The 21742-nt window shown below is 42.9% G+C and overlaps 1 long non-coding RNA gene and 1 pseudogene across 1 annotated transcript in view; one reads left to right on the top strand and one right to left on the bottom strand.

The window, feature by feature from the left end:
• Positions 1-21742, top strand: part of LOC126418888 (uncharacterized) — a 580721-nt gene that overhangs the window by 320170 nt on the left and 238809 nt on the right. The window lies entirely within an intron of this gene.
• LOC126420197 (5S ribosomal RNA) lies at positions 7864-7981 on the bottom strand (annotated as a pseudogene).

Genomic DNA, 21742 nt, shown 5'->3' with positions numbered 1-21742 from the left:
ATCAGCAGCGCTAAAAACGTGACACATATTCCTACAGGAGAAGGTATTGGTCAAAAGCAGAAGTTCCTCGTTCAGGCCTTGAAGGCCCAAGCGACGTCGAACGGCCGCCGTGTTATCCTCTGCCGTGCGGCGTCGAGCGGATGCGGTATGGAGAGGTATGTGGTTAGCACACCTCTCTCCCGGCCGTTTTATCGATTTTCCAGACCCGTGAGCCGCTATTTCTCGATCAGTTACCTGTTCAGTACGCATCACGAAGCTAACTGTGCATCGTACCAGTCCTCCCACCAAAGAAAAACCATTGACAGTATTCGGCATTGAACTCGGGTCCTTCACGTGGCACCCATCTACACTGTGCACACAGCTATGGAGACGGATAGGTTCCTATAATTAGATGTCCGGATGCTAATATCTGTTGAGGTATGGTACGTTTTACTGTGATGAGTAGTATGCAGTGTTCTTTGGTGTATCCAGGGTTTACAAGTTATGGCATAATAAATTACCACAATACTCACGTGTGGAGAGATGCAAATCCTCGAGAAATCGTGCAGGTGAGGCATCAGACTTGTTTCAGTGTAAGTGTATGGACAGGAGTTGTCGGGGACAGACTCATAGGGCCATACAAAAAAGGTTCAAATGGCTCTGAGCAGTATGGGACTTAACATCTGTGGTCATCAGTCCCCTAGAACATAGAACTACTGAAACCTAACTAACCTAAGGACATCGCACACATCTATGCCCGAGGCAGGATTCGAACCTGCGACCATAGCAGTCGCGCGGTTCCGAACTTAGGGCCACACAGCCACACAGATTAACAGGTGCTGTGTACCATCGATTCCTGCAACATGGATTATCAGTGGTACTGGAGAAAGGCACTCTTGCAGGTAGGCAGCGACTCTGGTTTCTGGACGACGAGGCACAATCCTATTTTCTAAGCATCGAGCAACAGTACTTCATCGTAACGTTTAATGAGGGAGGCTGTGGTACCACCCACAGATTGCGATGCCACGCCAAAGTATGCAGCGCGAATCGATGCCATAGGCATTAGCGAGGGCTCTGCAGTCCGCAACGACGTATGAGAGTTGCTCCTGAAGGGCACGCCTCCCCTCTCAGTGCAGCATGGCCCTCACACTGAGTTCAATGTAGTACCGAGTTAACAAGGGTTCTGTCTAGTTCATGACCTCACCGGAAGGAGTGGACATCAAACTAAAGAACTAACGTAGTAGTTAAATTTTCTGAAGGAATTGTTCAATTAAATATGGAACATTGTACTACAAGTGAACAGTTTGTTAACTAGTGCATCAAGTGACGCTTTTCTAGTCAATGATAGCTGTAAATTATATAGTACTCCTGTGACAAAGAAATGTGTCAAAGTTAAGTAAATCTTGCATTTACTTATGTAATAAAGTGAACTAATATTTCATGTGTTCCAGTATTCTGAGCATTCTCCCAGAGCAACCAAAGAACCTATAGCTGTGGCCGGTTGGTTGTAGTTTCTTCAGGTCACAACAGACGGATTGGTCGAGGGCCCCGGTAGCGTGGGCTCTCCTTTCAGCGAAACTTAATCCGTTGCATTTCTGGTTATAGGCAAATTTAAATCCGTTGACGTTTGTCCAACCTATCGACAACGTGCAGGCTTCACACGACCATGTGATCAACTCATGAGACGCAATCCGAATGGAACGAGACGCACTTGAAAGTGTGGGTAACTGACACTGAAGAAAGACTGACGAATATGTCAGGATACCTACTAACCTTATGCAGCACTGCCAATAGTGTCTACTTCTATATAACAGACGGAGGGGAAGGGGAGGACAGATTGGTCTATATCTCTAGGTATTGACTCCAGACGTAATATTATGGGAACTTTTCTTCTAGTTTCGATAAACACTCCTTCCTGTAGGAATACGTTATACTGTTTTTAAACACCCTTACTTCATAGTAAATAATTTAAACGTGCTGCTACGAAACCCTACAGATCTCCTAACAAAATATGTTCAGTCAAATAATGTTGTTTATATTATGATGGTGCCTAGTATGAATAGGTGAAATATGATTGCCTAAAACAAAATAATCATTAAGTTACAAAAGTCGGAATTTTTCTTACCTAGACGATAAACATAATTCACAGCAGTTGTTGCACAGAACCGGATTTTAAAGACTCACAAAGAAATTTTGAGCAAATTACTCTGATTTTAAAAGTGCCGGAATAAACAAGTCGTCATGAGGGCGAATGTGACATTAGCTTTTTACGAGAAAAATCAGCCACCGGATTTAATGTGGGCAGTGGTTTGTTCAAACAAAAAGTGGCTTCAGAACACTATTCTACTAATAAATATTGGCAAAGCATGCGAGAAGTAGTGTCAGATTAGAGGCCAGTGTTCACTTGTGCTGTGAACGGCACTGACAGTATAGACGTGCGGCATGCGACAGCACTGCGGTTGTAAAGGTGCTTGATTGTGCGCTGTTACTTGCTCTCTTCCCTGTTCCTCGAGCGTGACGTAATCACGACGATGCTGTCGTCCTCGCCAGGTCTCTTGTTCCCTTTGGCGGGTGATACACACCGGTGCTCGGACGGCAACGGGCAAGAGCGTATCTAGGCCTCGACGAATGACACTGACAAGGGAAAGTCTCCATTGCACACGCCTCCCCCCTTCCATCCTCAGATTTATTGCTAACAAGGCCCAGTGGACAGCCCGTCAAAAACTGAACAAAGGTCAAGCATGAAAACAGGAAGAGGGTATACTGAACTAGGAAAAAAGCAATAGAGGAACAGTGAACGGTCCAAGAACAAGAAGTGCAATAAAGAGCATCCTGAATCAGCAAAGACGTTGTCAGTAAGTGGTCACGGTGTTGAACTGCCAAGCGGGAGAGCCGTGATCAGAATTCCCTCGTGCCATCGATTTTTTCCTAACATTATGAACTGTCCATCCGACCATTGAAATGTTTTTCCCCCTTCTGTAGCCTTGACAGTTGTCATACTATACACTGGTTACAGAATATGAGTCATGTTGTAAGAATACCATACCGTCGAAAATAAATGAGAGCAGCCAAGATACCCCATAGGCGTCTCACAGAAATGAAAACAACAAATAATCCCGTGTCAACTATGTAACAACAAAGGAATTCAAAAGTCAAAACTTCCAAAACGGAGCGAAACTTCAAAAGCATTAAAAAACTTATGTTTGGTTCTAATGGCTGTGAGCACTATGGGACTTAACTTCTAAGGTCATCAGTCCCCTAGAACTTAGAACTACTTAAACCTAACTAACCTAAGGACATCACACACATCCATGCCCGAGGCAGGATTCGAACCTGCGACCGTAGCAGGCGCACGGTTCCGGACTGCGCGCCTAGAACCGCGAGACCACCGCGGCCGGCAGACTATCATCATTTCCTTGGGAGTGATCACATTCACATTCATACGAACACCTAAATCTGAGAATGAGGCATATCTCACTCACTCACCAGGCCTACAAATTAGGTGCGTCGGTAAGAGATTCCTATCAAGTGACACAAGTACTGTCGCTAATACCGTGTATGACACACCAGACGTGTTTTGCGCTGGAGGATTCGGTTGACTTGCCGCCTTGTCATCAAACCTTTGTGGTTCCCATTCGAAAGCCACTTCTTTTCGGTTGCTAATAGAGTAGCTGTGCAGAATCAACTATCATTATACGTCCCTACCTTACACCTCGCTGTTGTAAACTGACGTTACACCACGATACAGACACAAATTTGAATACAGTGAACTAGAGTGAGTTTTGAAGACAGATCGCTCGCATTGCGTTCCAACCCCTTATCCACTTATGGGAGGTTTACTATCTTTTGATTAAGAAAATCGATTTTTTTAATTACATTTTTGGATCCATGAAAGTGTTTAGAATCCACCCCTGAAACGGTTTTTCCGAATACGGAACGGAAATGTTTGTTATTCGCGCTTGAACAAAAAAATGCACCTGTCTGAAATCGGACTTTTTCACGCACCAGTTTTTTTCTTTCGGAGGACGAGTTATTGTATCGGTGCTTGGGATGAAACACACAAAATTCAAAAGAAAGTTTGAACGCATGTGTTCGGAAGTTAGCCCCCAAGCATTTGTATTCTGGTGCGAAGACTGTGGAGATTGCGACTTTCCTGGCAGTGGGCAGCTTCAACGAAGGGTATTCAGCAATTCTGAAGACCTTAACAACGATGGACGTCACCCTAGGACTCTATTCCACTCAGTTCGCCAAGCAATCGGACGACCACCGGATTCAAACAGTCGAAAACCGCTTGTCGCCGGCCGTACGAGCGGCTCTGGAGTAGCGCAGGATGGCCCAGATCGAACAGAACGCCCTCTGTGAAGAAGAGAAAGGAGTAGTTTATGGACCCGGAACAGCAGATTGAATGTACGTTGCATAATATTGCATTGATATGTAGTCAAAACTTCAAACGCGTTTTTCTCTAAATCACTTTTTTTATCGCGCGGTATAGTAACTTCAAATCTACTGAACGGATGACATGATTCTTTGTTTCCGACGAAGCTAACTAGATTGTCTAGGAGTTTTAACACTTTTATTCCGATCCATCAGCTATAAATATGAAACTTCCTGGCAGATTAAAACTGTGTGCCGGACCGAGACTCGAACTCGGGACCTTTGCCTTTCGCGGGCAAGTGCTCTACCAACTGAGCTACCCAAGCACGACTTACGGCCCGTCCTCAGCTTTGAAAGTTTCATATGAGCGCACACTCCCCCAGGCTGTGGCTAAGCCATGTCTCCGCAATATCCTTTCTTTCAGGAGTGCTAGTTCTGCAAGGTTCACAGAGAGCTGTAAAGTTTGGAAGGTAGGAGACGAGGTACTGGCAGAAGTAAAGATGTGAGGACGGGCCGTGAGTCGTGCTTGGGTAGCTCAGTTGACGAGCAGTGTGGCTCTGTGGTAGACTGCTCGATCGATGTGTGGGGTCTGGGCTCAATTCCAGCTGGAACCAAATTTTTACTGGCATGGTAGCTCAGCGTGTTCGGTCAGAGAGCTGGTTGGCCTCTGTAATAAAAAAACTGAGTGGAAGGATAAAAAAAAGATCTTTAACGAATGTCATGTGACGTCCGCAACGACCAAACACAAAAAAAGGTTGAAAGTTGGTAGAGCACTTACCTGCGAAAGGCAAAGGTCCCTAGTTCGAGTCTCGGTCCGGTACACAGTTTTAACCTGCCAGGAAGTTTCATATTAGCGCACACTCCGCTGCAGATTGAAAATCTCATTCTGGAAACTGTGAATGTTTTTACTTGACTGACGAAGTTGAAAAATTGATGAAAAAACATTTTTTTTAATAGTCGCCATTTTGTTTCCTGTGGTCCAAATAACTTAAGCGAGGTGCAACTCCTAAAGAATCTTATATACTTCGCTAACGTCAACTCAATTTTGATTTCAGATGAGCCGGATGACGTGTGACATACTGCGCGTGGAGGTCTACATCGAAATTTTGTTTCGTTCCGACGGCACTTCCGCCTTTGCTCTTCGACATTTCCGCTCGAAAAAATTCCAGTTTGTAGAGGAGATATCAATAAACATTTTGAACAAATTTGACATTGATATGTACACAACACATCCCGAGAAAAAAATTATCAAATAACATGCTTTTTTCGGGCCAAAGATAGTAAACCTCCCGTTAACCACGACACCATTGCTCTTGCGGACTGCACTACGTTGCAATTCTTATGTTTGGACCATTCACTGTTTCCATTTTCTTCTTCTTTTTTTATTTTTAGTACGGTTCAGTACACGTTCTACCTGTTTTCATGCTTGATCAGTGTTCAGTTTTTGGCAGGCTGTCGACTTTGCTCTCTTACCACTAAATGTGAAGGAGGAGGGGGTGCGATGGGAAGTTTCCCCTTATGAGTACCTTTCCTACTGGTCTGAATTCGCTGCGCGCTCTGGCTTTCTTCAAACGGCGGGGCGGAATGTGAGTTAGGTATTTGCGAAGAAGAATTTTAATGGGACGGGTGGGATGGGGAGTCGAGAGGGAGGATAGAGCAGCTGCGCTCTGCAATCTCTCGCTGGGTACGCACATGACAACAGAGACTGAAAACCAGAAGCAACTGCTGTGGTTATTTACACAAGAGATCCGAGCTAAAGCCGCTAGCGCCAACGGATGATCTCAAACTGGTTTTCTGATGGGAGAAGTGAAGGTCCAAAGGGCGCTGTCAGATGCGCATAACATCAAGGAATGTTTTCGAATTTAAAACGTGGACGAGCTGTGAGGGCGCCTGAAGGGCGAACGAGGCGAGAAACCGGGGAATGAATGATGCAACAGCGCCGTCAGCACGCGAACCTCGCACCTCTCCGGTTACTCTGCCCTCCCTCCCGCTCACCACACACAGACACAGTCGACCGCCGTTCCTGGTCACTTGCGTGTATCGACCCACGGTATTTAAATGTTATTAAGTGTTCCCTTACTGGCTGCATCCTATATTCGCAAAAACATTTGCGAAAGCGGATAGTGTTACACCATGAAACACGAGTCTGATACTTATCGAACTTTGCGCAGATGTTCGTCAAGTAACTGGCATCAAATGACGGAGCTTTCACTCCCTCCAGAACCGACGCCCGTCATCATCCGTATGAGTTGTGAGCCCACGGGCACGATTACTCTCATGCGTTTGTTGTGTCACGGAAGGAGCCGCCGAGAAATCTCTTGCGAATTCAGAGCCAGTGTCACGCTATATGTGGTTAATCCCGCTGAAGTTCATAGCTTCCATCAATCTCTTTAAACAGTCACATATGCCTGCCTTCCCATGTCATATGATCGTATAAATTTGAGGCAACTAAATACCTCGAAAACGACGCATCGTACGAAAAAAATGTTCTAAGTGAAAAGTTGATTTTAATAAAGTGGACATCTGTCTGTGCTACATCTGGCCACCTCCTAACCACTTCTCCTGCTTGGTCGAGGTGAGCTTTTTATTTTCGAATGGGAACTCTCCATTTTTATTCCATATTCGGATCATACGCTAAAAAGCACGAACGCTTTGCTCAACCCGTTATTTCCCTTCGTGGTAGTTGGGGTTGTAATCTACGAAACTTGTCCTAGAGTCAATCATAATCAGTCTAAAATAATCCACAATAAATACATTGAAAAGGCATCAGTAACAATCATTAATGACCTCATACAGACAGTTCAGTATTTCATATCCATTTATCTCGTAACGTTGTTGTTGTTATTGTTGTTGTCAGTCCGAAGACTGGTTTGATGCAGTTCTCCATCCCGTGCAAGCCTCTTCATCTCCGAATAACTACTGCAACCAACGTCCTTCTCAGCCCACTTACTGTATTCATCTCTTGCTCTCCCTCTACGATTTTTACCACCCCCCGCCCCATCACACACACGCACACACACACACACACACACACACACACACACACACACACACACACACACTTCCTTCACACTTGATGTCTAAGAATATGTCCTATCAACCTATCCCTTCTTTCGTGAGGTTGTGCCATATACTTCTTGCCTCCCCAATTCTATTCAGGACCTCCACGTCTTATCTCCAGTATTGTTCTGTGGCACCACAATCCAAAAGTTTCTATTCTCTACTTGTCTAAACTGTTTATCATCCATGTTTCACTTCCATACAAGACTACATTCCACATAAGTACTATCAAGAAAGATTTACTCTTCCCGAACAGGCCATGAAGGCCCTACGATACCGACCGCCCGCCGTGTCATCCTCAGTACATTGGCGTCACTGGATGAGGATATGGAAGGGCATGTGGTCAGCACACCGCTTTCCCGGCCGTATGTCATGTTTCCGAGACCCGAGCCTCTACATCTCATCAAGTAGCTCTTCAGTTTGCCTCACAAGGTCTGAGTGAACCCCACTTGCCAACAGCGCTCGGCAGATCGGATGGTCACCCATCCCATTGCTAGCCCAGCCCGACAACGCTTAACTACGGTGATCTGACGGTAACCGATGTTACCACTGCGGCAAGGCCGTTGGCATCAGAAAAGACTTCCTAACATTTAAATCTATATTCGATCTTAACAAATTTCTCTTTTTTTAGAAACGCTCTTTCTTGCCATTACCAATCTGCATTTTATATCCCCTCTACTACAGCCGTCTAATCTTCAGCTGAAGATTAGATGGGTGGATAATTTAACTAATGAGCAGGTACTGAATAGATCTGGGGAGAAGAGGAATTTGTGGCACAACTTGACTAGTAGAATGTATCGTTTGGTAGGGCATGTTCAAGCGATCACCAATTTAGTATTGGAGGGCAACGTGGAAGGTAAAACTCGTAGAGGGAGACCAAGAGATGAATAAACTAAGCAGAATCAGTAGGGTGTAGGTTGCAGTAAGTACTTCGAGATGAAGAAGCTTGCATAGGGTAGGGTACATTGGAGAGCTGCATCAAACCAGTCTGTGCACTGAAGACCACAACAACAACAACTACTACTACTACGACCATTATCAGTTATTTTGCTAACCAAACAAAAAAACTCATTTATTGCTTTACGTGTCTCGTTTCAGAATCTAATCCCATCAGCATCACCGTAATTTATTCGACTGTTCCATTATCCTTGTTTTGCTTTTGTTAATATGCATCTTTTATCCTCCTTTCAAGACACCGTCCTTTTCATCTTTTCATACATACAACCTATTAACAATATAGGATAGAAATACTATTTTAAAATAATAGATCATTCATGTAATCTATTATATTACAAATGGTATTTGTACCTACATGGTTTATTTTTTAACGTTCATTTCAGTTTTAAGCAAATTAACTATAAATTTTCTGTTACACACAAGATTAATAGTCATCTACTATCCTGTATACCTACAGTATAGGCTGTTTGGTTCTCTAAAAAGTTATTATAACTTTGCTACAACAGAGATATTTTCTGCAGCTGACGTCATCCCTGTTTTAATACAATTTTTTTGTGGAGTATGTCGAACAACATGTTTACTGTGCCCAGAGACCTGAAGGTAGTAAGTTGTACCACCGAAACTGGTGGTAAATAAATAAAAACTAATACACACAGCTGAAGGCATCATCGTTGTAGAACACAGTTCACTTTTTTATTTAGGATAATTGAGGCAAACGACTGAATGGCCATAGAAAGTGGTAAACAGAAGAGTGAAAATAGCCAAGAAGACTTTAAGTGAACTAGATGGGTTTGCAGAAATCCAGCGTCTGAGACGGAATGTTTAGAAACAGTGTGTGTTATCGGTTTTTACTTAAAGCAGAGAGATATGAACATTTCATGCAAAAACGACTGCAAAATTGAAGTTTGCTCGTGTAGGAATGGGAAGATGCATATCGAGAAATACTAGCAGAGAGAAGAAAACTATAAAATCGACCAGAAAACAGTCTGGAGTAGCGGATGTGATCATGACTGCAATGGAAGTAAAAATGAAATGGATAGACAGGACACACAGCCGGGCGAATGGATGATAGACGGAACTAGAACATACTTCGCTGGATTGCAAGGGCGTAAGAAGAGATCGAGGCTACGAGCTGTTGCAACGGTAATGTAATGTAGATGATGAGGAATGGAGAAGTCTGGAGGGAGCCACTATGCATCAGTGGATTATGCTAGTGATGATGTGAGTGGCAGCAGTATATCTGTTCATTCTTAAAGAAAAACAGTTTTTTGAAACTTTGATAGCAACTTTTGCCATGTCACACAACACCCTTGTTCTAATGTTTCGCGTTGGTGTTGATTGAACCTACCTGGTACACGAACCCTTTAGGCTTCGTGTAGCTCTTCTTTGATCTACTTCCTCTCCTCCGCCTATTAGTGAACACAGTTTTGTCGTAACAAGACAGTATTGTAACTCCCACATCCTCCAAAACTAAACGAAAAATGCACCTATTGAAAAAAGCAGATAAAAATTCACTTGACGCCTTTCTGAGAGACGATCTCTACCGCTTCGAAATTAACAATGCATCGGTAAGTATAGACCAGACGTGAGTTGAATTCAAACAAATAATATCCATAGCAACAGAGATTCATACCAAGTGAATTACCCTTGGTATACAAAACGAGTCCGAACACTGTTGCAGAAACAACGAAAAAAGATTCAAAACGTAAACTGGCGATCTTTTACAATAGCTCGAAATTTAATGCGCATTTCAATTCAAGATGCTTACAGTAGTTTCCACAACGTAACTTTCTCTCGAAACCTGGCAGAAAATCCAAAGAGATTCTGGTCGTATGTAAAGTATGCTAGCTGCAAGACACAATCAATGCCTTGTCTGCGCGATAGCAATGGAAATACTATCGACGACGGTGCTGCCAAAGCAGATTTACTGAAGAAAGCCTTCCGAAATTGCTTCACCAAAGAATATGAAGTAAATATTCCAGAATTCGAATCAAGAACAGCTACCAACATGAGTTACTTTGAAGTAGATATCCTCGGAGTAGTGAAGCACCTTAAATCACTTGATAAAAGCAAGTCTTTCGGTCCAGACCGCATACCAATTAGTTTCCTTTCACAGTATGCTTAAGCAATAGCTCCATACTTAACAATCATGTACAACCGCTCGCTCGACGAAAGATCCATACCCAAAGACTGCAAAGTTACACAGGACACACCAATACTCAAGTAAGGCAGGAGAAGCAATCCATTGAATTACAGGCCCATATTATTAACGTTGATACGCAGCAGATTTTTGGAACATATATTGTGCTCGAACTTTACGAATTCCCTCAGAGAGTCAGTAAAACAATCAAATCTCAAGGCCGTAAATTCTGCCAAATACCTAAGACTCACAGTTACAAGCAATTCAAATTGGAAAGAACACATAGCAAATGTTACGGGGGATTCGAACCAAACACTGAGTTTCATTGGCAGAACACTTAGAAGATGGAGGACATCGACTAAATGGACTGTGTACACTACGCTTGTTCGTCCTCTTTTTGAGTACTGCTGCGCTGTGTGGAATCCTTGTCTGACAGGATTAACAGAGCGCATCGAAAAATTTCGAAGAAGAGCAGCACGTTCTGTATTATCAAGAAATAGCGGAGAGAGTGTCACTGACGTACAGGATATTGGGTGGACGTCATTAAAACAAAGGCGTTTTCGTTGCGGTCACATCTTTTCACGAAATTTCAGTCACCATCTTTCTCCTCAGAATGCGAAAATATTTTGTCGACGCCAACCTACATAGGGAGAAACTATCTTCATGACAAAATAAGGGAAAACAGATCTAGCACGGAAAGTTACAGGTGTCCGTTTTTTTTTTTTTTTTCTTCATGAGCTGTTCGAGATTAGAATAACAGAAAATTATTGTGAAGATGGTTCGATGAACTCTCTGCCAGGCACTTTAGTGTGATTTGCAGAGTATCCATGTAGATGTCGATGTACAATTCTCTCGACCCCCCCCTCCCTCACCCTCTCCCTCTTCCACCGCCCTCTCTCTCTCTCTCTCTCTCTCTCTCTCTCTCTCTCTCTCTCTCTCTCTCTGTGTGTGTGTGTGTGTGTGTGTGTGTGTGTGTGTGTGTGTCTGCGAGTGTGTCATATTAATCGTGGCATATTAAGGATCGCAAACAGAAGCGTCGAATGTGGGCGTTGCATGTAACTCAATGCGCCAGTCACCATGTTCCAGGTTAATTCGATTGGACGTAGGTTTTTATACGGCTGAATGTTATCCGAAGAGCCGACGTTAACACGAATTGCTGCTTTTGCTGAACTTGCATGACTTCGAATTTAATTCCGATTCCGTGTGCGATTTATTTAATCGAGGCGTGGGCTCGCTCTGCAATCATTCCTACCCTCTCGACCAAAAACTAGGTAATGAAAATACTTTTCTGCAGCGGAAGTGGAAGTGGCTTATTACCTATAGAACTAAAAAGTCTAAGCGACGATATAGCAGCGCTGTCAACGAGCGAGAGCCTTCATGAATCTCAACAACTTCTCTTCCAGCGGTGAACGTGTTGCAGAAGTTAATTTCTAACAAAGAAAATAAAAAAGAGTCATGACTGGTTACGGCGGCACACCGCTCCTCTGCAATGTATTACGCCTGCCATTAGTATCTAAGCTATTTGTAAGAGGAACGGATGTTACAGTTTACGGTAGGATCATTAAAGACGGAACATAAGCTCGGACTGGACATGAATGGAGAAGGAAATCGAACTTCAAGTTTTCGAACACACCACTGCAGTGACAGAAAGACCGTTAATTGTATGATTATACAATTGCAAAACAGTCACGGGAAGAAGTTAATTCCATCAAATATTTAGGACTATGTGTCTGGAGCGAATTGAGGTGGAACGACCACGTAAAATTAATCGCTCATAAGCAGATTCATTGGAAGAATCTCCAGGAAGTGTAGTCCACCAATAACAAAAATGGCTTACAAAACACTCATTCGACCAATACTTGAATATTGCTCGTCAGTATGGGATTCGTACCAGGGAGAACTAATAGATGAAATAGAGAAGATGCAAAGAAGAGCAGCACGTTTCGCTTCAGGTTCATTTAGTAAGCGCGAAAATGTCAGGGAGATGCTCAGACAACACCAGGCGCAGATGTAAAGGAAAAGAAGGCATTAGCTGCCACTAGTCACTGAAGTACATCAAAAAATGTGGACAGTTGAAAATTTATGCCGGACAAGGACTCGAAACCAGATATTTCCGTTTCTTGTGAACGGTTGCTTTGACCACCTCGGCCATTCGGACGTTGTCCCTGGCCGCCTCAAATTTCCAACTTATCTACACACTACTGATGAAGCATCCCCGCCCATTATCCTAATTATTCACAGCAATTCACAGATTCTCGTTAGAGTTCAAGCATAAATTTCCGCGAAGAACTCTCCGCCACGCACCTAAGGTGGCATGCGGAGTATAGTTGGAGATCACCTTAGTGCTTTACAGAACCACAGAAAATCTAAAGCTGAATTGGGGCAGGGGTATCTGAAACCCGTACCTCGGCAAATAGTGTCTAGTGCCTAAACCATTGGCCCATCTTGCTCGAGATTCTACAGCTTAGTTACAATTACACTTTCGCAACTTAAGCCACGGAAAACTATTTACCGTATCGGTCCGCAACATAACAGAAATGATGTTCCGACTGTGCGTTTCTGGATTTGCGTTGTTATAGTAGCGTTAGTGTCTGACTTGTCGTTAGGCGCCGCAACTGGTAAGGCATCATAGGAGTAAACACAAGCATCTGTGTACATCACAGCTGCAGACAGTCAACGTGGGACTGGACAAAGAAAGCAGGGCTTTACTCTGAAAGCTGTTATAAAAAAACAACAGCAATCGTGCTGCTTTTCTTTGCGACTGTCGACCCATCACAATAACTCGGAAAGGTCCTCTTTCCGATCCCGGGTTGAAGAACATGAATCGAAAGTTTGAATTAGCTGACGATTTGGGAATTGCTCCCGGGCGAGATTAACGGCCAATTGCGCCACAAATGTTGAAGAAGTTACTATTGCCATGACAGAGTGCTCGATGCAGTGTGCGAACTTCGAACAGTGCATATGCTGTGTTAAAACAGCTGAACATTCCATCTGAGATGTTTTCGGCAGCAGTAGAGCAGTATCTATTGCGACTCCTGGCTGTCGTGAATGCAGATGGTTGTTAATGGAGCAAGGAGCAACGTTTGTAACCTGGAACGTAAACATGGTATCCAGTTAGCAAATATTACCCTCTCGCGTGGAAATTAGCATGTTTCGTTCAGTGGTTTATTCGTTATTTCTCTTCCTAACAAATGTTCCTACGATGCTACATTGTCCTACGATCACTCCTTTTTCTTGCTGGGCCTCTCAAGTAGAAAAATTTTAATTATAATCATACTGCATTTGAGGTGGTATTCCCTTGTCTCCATCCAACCTGAGACTTCGATCAGACATGAATTTAGTATTCATACGGGCTGTACACAGATTTTTTTCTCATTCATGAAACATTGCTGAGAGTTAATGTCCTGTTACGTACCGTAGAAAATGCAGGATACTGCGAGGGTTAATGTGAAATGGTGGAGGGGTATTATCAGCGATAAAAAGTTTAGAGAATGTTTGGAAATTTGTGTAAAATTTTCTGGAAGCCGCTAAGTGGTCTAATTCTCAAATACTCTATGAATACAGTCTGGGTAATTTGTGCGCCATGAATTACGCTGCTTCAAGGTACAAACAGTTTCTCAGTGTAATACTTGTCTTATTGTGTTAAACATCTAGCAAAATATTATACCTCCTGCTGAGTGGAGCATGACAGCATTTTAAATTTCGGTCAATAATTATATGAAATACTGAAAATCACTTTTTTATTGGCCCTGTAAGCCGTGTACCGTGTACCTGTTTAGCCGTTTCGTGATGTAGATAATGGGCCGTCGGGTATGAGATACGTTCTCCTCCAGTTGGGGCGGTGATAACTGAGGAAACTGACACATATAGATTACGTGGTGGTGCAAGGGCAGCGAAATAATTATAACTACACTGCATCTGGGCCAGCCAGACAGAAATATTTCGCTGTATGACTCCCCAGATTTACATGGAAAACCGTTTCAATGTTACACCAATAAAGGCCGGAGAAAATGTTTTGTTAGTGGAAATTCAAAGTACTTTATGTGTTTCTTGTTATACTGTTGTGGTGTTCTCACATTTTTTTAAAATTCTTCATCTATGCAATGCTGATAATAATATTTACGCTTCGTTTCGACATTTTTACACCTGTGTAACTCATCGTATTTCAGCTGAATAAACTGTTTCTTAAAGAAAAAATAGCTCACTTGGTAAGAGCACCCTCGAAGATAGCATGGTTCTGGGTTCGGAGCCTAACGTTATGCCCAGTATTAACCTGACAGGAAGTTTCACAACAGAGCACTCTTGGAACCGAGCGAACCATTCATTCCAGCGCTGAGAATGTTGCTTTAGTGTCCGTATACGAACGTTTTGTTTTGTTAGTGAGCGTTCTTTTATTTCTTTTTACATTAATGTGCACACGGTGCACTAAGGAAATAAATATCACTCATTACATCCTCTGAGCGATGTCATATTCCCTGAGTGTGCATAGTTCTAATCCCTGGATTTTGTCATTTATCTTCGCGCTGCGCTATACTCGTACGCTGATAAGGCAAAACATTATGGTTACTGCCCACCGCGACGTTTGGTGCTGCCTGGTGCCATTGTGGGCACGTGACGCGTCAACGAAAGAATGTAGGCGGAGCAGACTCGGGCTGCAAATGGGGAAATCTATTGAGATGAGCGACTTTGACAAAGGGCAGATTATTATTACCCAGAGACTGTGAACGAGTATCTCGAAAATGGCGAAGCTGGTCGAATGTTCACGTGCTACTGTCGCGAGCATCTACTGAAAGAGGTAGAAAGACAGTAAAACTACCACTAGGCGCTAAATGGTTGGACGTTCTTCACAGAACGTGGAGTCTGGAGGATTGTCTGCTCTGTAAAGCAGGACAGATTGTGATCTGTGGCATCTCTAATGAAAGAGCACAACGCTGGTGCACGCACTTCTGAGCACACCGTTCATCGTGCATTGATGAACACGGAGCTCCGCAGCAGACCACCCCTGTATGTTCAGATGTTGACCCAACAACATCGCCAATTACGATTGCAGATAGCACGGAACCATTGGGGTTCGACCGTTAATCAATGGAAACATGCCGGCTCTTCGGGTGAATAACATTTTTGCTACACTAGGTCGTTGGTCGTCTCCCAAACGGGGTCACCGAGGTGAACGGTGGCTCGAAACGTGCAGCATACCACGAACGCAGGCTGGAGGGAGTAGTATTATGCTATGGGAGACGTTCTCCTGCTCTTGCATGGGACCCTTGGTAGCAATCTAACACACTGACAACAGCGAACCACTTGCATCGCTTCACGCTTGATGTGTTCCCCGACGGCGATGTCACCCTTCCGTGTCTCGGAGCCAGAACAGTGCTGCAGTGGTTTGAGGAGCATTATAGCGAACCCACGTTGATGTTTCGGTGGCCTGACATATAGGGTGTTACAAAAAGGTACGGCCAAACTTTCAGGAAACTCCTCACACACAAAGAAAGAAAATATGTTACGTGTACATGTGTCCGGAAACGCTTACTTTCCATGTTAGAGCTCATTTTATTACTTCTCTTCAAATCACATTAATCGTGGAATAGAAACACACAGCAACAGAACTTACCAGCGTGACTTCAAACACTTTGTTAAAGAAAATGTTCAAAATGTCCTCCGTTAGCGAGGATACATGCATCCACTCTCCGTCGCATGGAATCCCTGACGCGCTGATGCAGCCCTGGAGAATGGCGTATTGTATCACAGCCATCCACAATTCGAGTACGAAGAGTCTCTACATTTGGTACCGGGGTTGCGTAGACAAGAGCTTTCAAATGCCCCCATAAATGAAAGTCAAGAGGGTTGAGGTCAGGAGAGCGTGGAGGCCATGGAATTGGTCCGCCTCTACCAATCCATCGGTCACCGAATCTGTTGTTGAGAAGCGTACGAACACTTCGACTGAAATGTGCAGGAACTCCATCGTGCATGAACCACATGTTGTGTCGTACTTGTAAAGGCACATGTTCTAGCAGCACAGGTAGAGTATCCCGTATGAAATCATGATAACGTGCTCCATTGAGCGTAGGTGGAAGAAACTAAAACGAGCTCTAACATGGAAATTAAGCGTTTCCGGACACATGTCCACATAACATCTTTTCTTTATTTGTGTGTGAGGAATGTTTCCTGAAAGTTTGGCCGTACCTTTTTGTAACACCCTGTATGTGCTATGGAACCCATCTGGCTCGCTATAGGGTGCCATCACCGCGTACTTAAATCGGCGGTCCGTTATTTACTAGGATTATATGACCTGTGCGTAAACATCTAATGCCACATACCTTCACAAACCTACCAAAAAATTGTCGGATTTCTGATACGCAGAATCAGCGACGGGCAAATAAGCTATTAAGCTGGTGATCACAATGTTTTGGCTCATCAGTGTAATGTTGCCTCCTTTTCCGATTGGCTTCAATAATCCTTTTGTTTTTATTTCATCTGTTTACTGAATGGTTATGCAAATAATATTTACTGCCGTCCAGCACCTGCTCGCCGGTGGATTTCCCCACAAGTCCCCGGATGCTGACATTTCATGATGTCAACAACTACTCGCAGAAGTCACCGAGGCATCTCGTAGGGGACTGCGCAACAGTACACGTGGACCATTGTGAGGCCCGCCTGGGCCCAGCGAAGCGTAGTAATGGTGCTCTGCAGCTTGGGTGCGTTCAAGCAGAGTCTCCACTCGACCGCCCATGCGGGGTTGCCGTCGCAGGCCCTTTAGCAAGTTGCTCTCCACAAAGTGCATACCCAGTCTGCGGGTGGAGACTGCACACAGCGTAATCCGTCCTCGGCGAGATGGCAGTGTAGAGAATCTACAGGACCGTCCCGAAGACTGACCTCTGTGGATCGGTAGCATACGTCACAGACATAATTTATTAAAAATATGGACCCAACTGAATTAGTTTTTGTTTCAATAAATATAAATTATTTATTAATAATCTGCACACTGATAGAAAGACGAGAACCGAATGTTTCGAACACAACCGCTAGCGAGGTGATAATTCTGTAAACGATCGCTAGATCGCTCTGAAAGATCAGTTTGGTTTCCAAGGAAATGTGGGAATACGGGAGGCAGTGCTGACACTACAACTGATAGTAAAACATACACTGAAGAAAGTAATTTGTAGATTTATAAAAAGAGTTTGCCTGTGTTTACTGGAATATAATCTTTTAAATTCTGAAAATACCACGCATAAAATATATGGATCGAAAGGATATCTATAACTTGTCTCATCCAGAAATCACATTGCAGTTATAGAGTTGAAGTATGTGAAAGGCAAACGGTAGTAGAGAAGGGAACGAGACAGGCTTGTAGCATATCGCCGATGTTATTCAATGTGTACAGTGGGCAAACAGCAAAGGAACCAAGGAAAGTTTTGGAAAAACAGTTAAAGTTCAGAGAGAAGACACAAAGATATTGCATTACCGGTTTGTGTCTTCTTTGAAATAATCACGGATGTGTATTTGTAGAAATGCAGCATCTTTACATTTGAAATTATTTTACTCGTTTTGACTTGTGTATACAAATGTGCTGTAGATTGGATAGCGTATTTACATACATAAACATGCGTCTTCATACTGTGTTTCAACACCATATATCCACTACTGGTAACAGTAAGCTGTTTTTCGATTTGTCTTACTTTTGTGAACTTATATTCATAATTTTCCACTTTGTAATATACCATTGTAATGTTACAAGGACCAGAATTAACTTAAATTTGAAAAACATCGGCGTAGACCGTCAAAGCACCTGAAGATAAGCCCCCGGGGCTCGAAATCCATCGTGCATTAAAATAACATCACGAATGTGACTGAAGGTGGTGGTTCTATATTTTACGAAAGTAATACAATTACGGAAGAAACACTGTACTAATGGACAAAATTAACATAACAGAAGCTTTTGGAATGTGGTGCTACAGAAGAATGCTGAACGTTATATGGGTAGAGCAAAAAGCTAATGAAAAGATCCTCAGTTCGAGGGAAAAGAAATTTAGGGCACGATTTATCTATAGAAGGGGTTGGTTTATAGGCCGCATTCTCATACACCAAGGAATCGTCAGTTTGATGATGATGGGAAATGTGGGGGAAAAACTGTAGAAGGAGACTAAGGTCTGATTACGTTAAACAGTTTCAAATGAATGTTGGTTGCAGTAGCTGTGCAAAGATGAAGAGACTTGCACGGGATAGAGTAGCACAGATAGAATATAATATCCATCAACCCAGTTTTCGGACTGAGGACCACAACAACAACAACATACCTCCCTTTTATGACAGAGCTTTTTATTTTATTTCCTATCCAGTTTTCAATCAGTAATGATCATTTTCAGATGAAGCTGTTTTCTAGTTTCGTAACTGCATAAAGCAGTTTAAATACTTGACTAAGTAGCCATTAGGGTTTGTGCCCAGAGCATACACACTGCCGCAAGTCGACATGAGGAATGATTTGAAATCCGACCAGCGTCCGAATTAAGTCAAAGGAAACAATAAATAGTGGAGTGTAGTAACAAGTTCGTGAAAGTTCCAGTGTGAAAATAACAAAGGATAATACGAGAAGAGGGTGAGCTCTGGTTAATTTGCAACAGTGGAACAGTCACCTAACCGATTATGAAAAACTGGTTCTGTCTTTCCGGACGGGACGATCTGCGTATTGCAATCGTTTTCCCTGATCGTAGAGGTGGCTAGTGCAGTCAACAGAGTAACGAGTCAAACTCTTCATTGTTTCCATGCTGGCTCCACGATACAGATAGAGAGAAAATGTGCTTACATTGCGTTCACCATAAGAATAAACCTAATGTGAACATTACAACATGTTTCCTTCCGCGTTGTCTGAAATTTCGAATGGTTCAAATGGCTCTGAGCACTATCGGAATTAACATCTGAGGTCATCAGTCCCGCCGGACGGAGTGGCCGAGCGGTTCTAGGCGCTACAGTCTGGAACCGCGCGACTGCTACGGTCGCAGGTTCGAATCCTGCCTCGGGCATGGATGTGTGTGATGCCCTTATGTTAGTTATGTCTAAGTAGTTCTAAGTTCTAGGGGACTGATGACCTCAGAAGTTGAGTCCCATAGTGCTCAGAGCCATTTGAACCATTCATCAGTCCTGTAGAACTTAGAACTACTGAAACCTAACTAACCTACGGACATCACACACATCCATGCCCGAGGCGGGATTCGAACCTGCGACCGTAGCAGTCGCGCGGACTGTAGCGCCTAGAACCACTCGGCCACCGCTCTGAAATTTCAATGGCTTTCACTTCACGTGGAGCGAAGCCAAGCTGTCTTGAGTACAGTCAAGTACGGTACGTGTGAGTTACGCGGACGTCGACTCAGCGATAATACAGTAACAGCTTCACCGTTGCATTTAACTTGGATAGCACTGACCAGCCAAGTTGGTCCAACTAACCTGCCGTGAACAATTGCAGTTAAGACGTAAGAGAGACGAGCAGAGAAACAATATACCTTCGAGTGTCATTTAATTCTTAAACAAAATGAAGTAATATAGAGCAAACCTCCGGCAGTAAGTTTCTTAGGGGTCCAGACGTAAAACATTATATGCTCTCGTTCTTAGCTAACATAGTATTGTAATCAAAAATAACAGTGATGAAATGCCTAAATGAAACACAGGATAATGTTTCTGGGGTGAGCTATGTGTGACGTAAAAGCTATTGCAGGGATTTCACGGTATAGTTAAACACAGAAGCTCCTGAAGGTAAGTCAGTTAGCCATCTGGTAATCTCTGAGCTCCTTCCATATCGTAATCCGCGGAATACATGTCAGTATTATAACTGTCATCTGCTATATTGATAACGAGCCGATCAATCCTTTCATGACATGCTGTTCTGTGTCCCGCCAGAATTCGGCAATGGCGTGTGACGAAGTTCCAGTACGTCTGGAAGCTTAAATTTCTTATTATTTCCCGAGAAAAATCCCCTAACTTCGCTCCAGATCAGTACTGCTGGGTTCACATTGCAGAAGTACGGTAGAAAATGTAAAAATGCAGCATTTGTACTGTGTGTTCGATGCCGTGAGCTTTATCGTTTTCCTTGTGTCTACCACGATTATCACATTTGTGCTATAAAACAATCGACACAGTCCAAATACAGAGTATCTGAAAATTTAATTTGTAAAGTTTTCTTAATTTGAGTAATATTTATTAACTACCTTTTACAAAATAACAATATTTAAGAATTTACATTTGCAATGAAAACTAAGCAAGAAGATATGGGTTTACCAGTTTGAGAAATAGACATCCTATTAATGAGCATTTAACTGATAAATTTTATATTTAAATGTGTAAGTATTTGAACTAAAAGAAAAAGAAATCATAAAATCAAAAGAACACAGGGAAATTGGAACCAGCAATCGACATAATAACCGCTTACCTTTCTCTAACGGTATGTCACGAGCATCGATGGTAAAAAATTAAAAAAAACTTTATTAAACGCAGCTGTTCGAAAAACTTCAAAGTCTATTTTCTCTGTAAATCCGTGAAAGACATTAAGAACAATATATTACTCGCCGTTTTTAACGGACTTGCACGCACTTACCCCTTCCCTACGGAGCAGGAAGTAGCTTCAGCCATTTTGCCAGTACCTGCTAACAAAGCCTAAAGCCTTTACAGATTGCAACTATACACGATTTTTTAAATAAAAGCCTCATAGCTGAAGTATGACTGAGAATAACTTTGATGGCTGTTAATACACTAGAATATCTTACAGTTTCATTTACAATAACACAGTAATAAGAGATCTCATACATAAATAGCAGCTTCTTCCAAGGGCGAAACAACAACAGTGTACGTCTGCTACGGATGATAACCAATCATCACATTTGTGTTGTTTACAACAGGTTTGTTCTTATAATGAACGAAGTTATAGTTTGGAAGAGTTGGAGAGAAGTCTGCGGTATACTGAAGATTCAAGTCCATCTATAAGGAGTGCTCTTAAGGCTCAGTCTTTAAGTCCACAGTCGATGTAAATCAGATGTGTAGGTTTTAATCCCGCTGTGGCGCACTTATATTTCACATTATCGCTTTCTCGATAAAGAAAAACACATCACATAGTGATGCAATTTTTAAGCAAAAATAACGATGTTCCTCATCGAAGCGCAACAAAACGACTAATGTTCACGATTTAAATGATCAAATTGACAGATGGGGTCAGATTGTTCATTGTTGACGCTGTTGTTTACATGTAAA

The sequence above is a fragment of the Schistocerca serialis genome, chromosome 9 (assembly GCF_023864345.2).
Source record: "Schistocerca serialis cubense isolate TAMUIC-IGC-003099 chromosome 9, iqSchSeri2.2, whole genome shotgun sequence".
Classification (NCBI taxonomy): Eukaryota; Metazoa; Arthropoda; class Insecta; order Orthoptera; family Acrididae; genus Schistocerca; species Schistocerca serialis.
The sequence above is the reverse complement of the archived record's forward strand: the minus strand, read 5'-3'. Positions and strand labels throughout refer to the sequence as shown.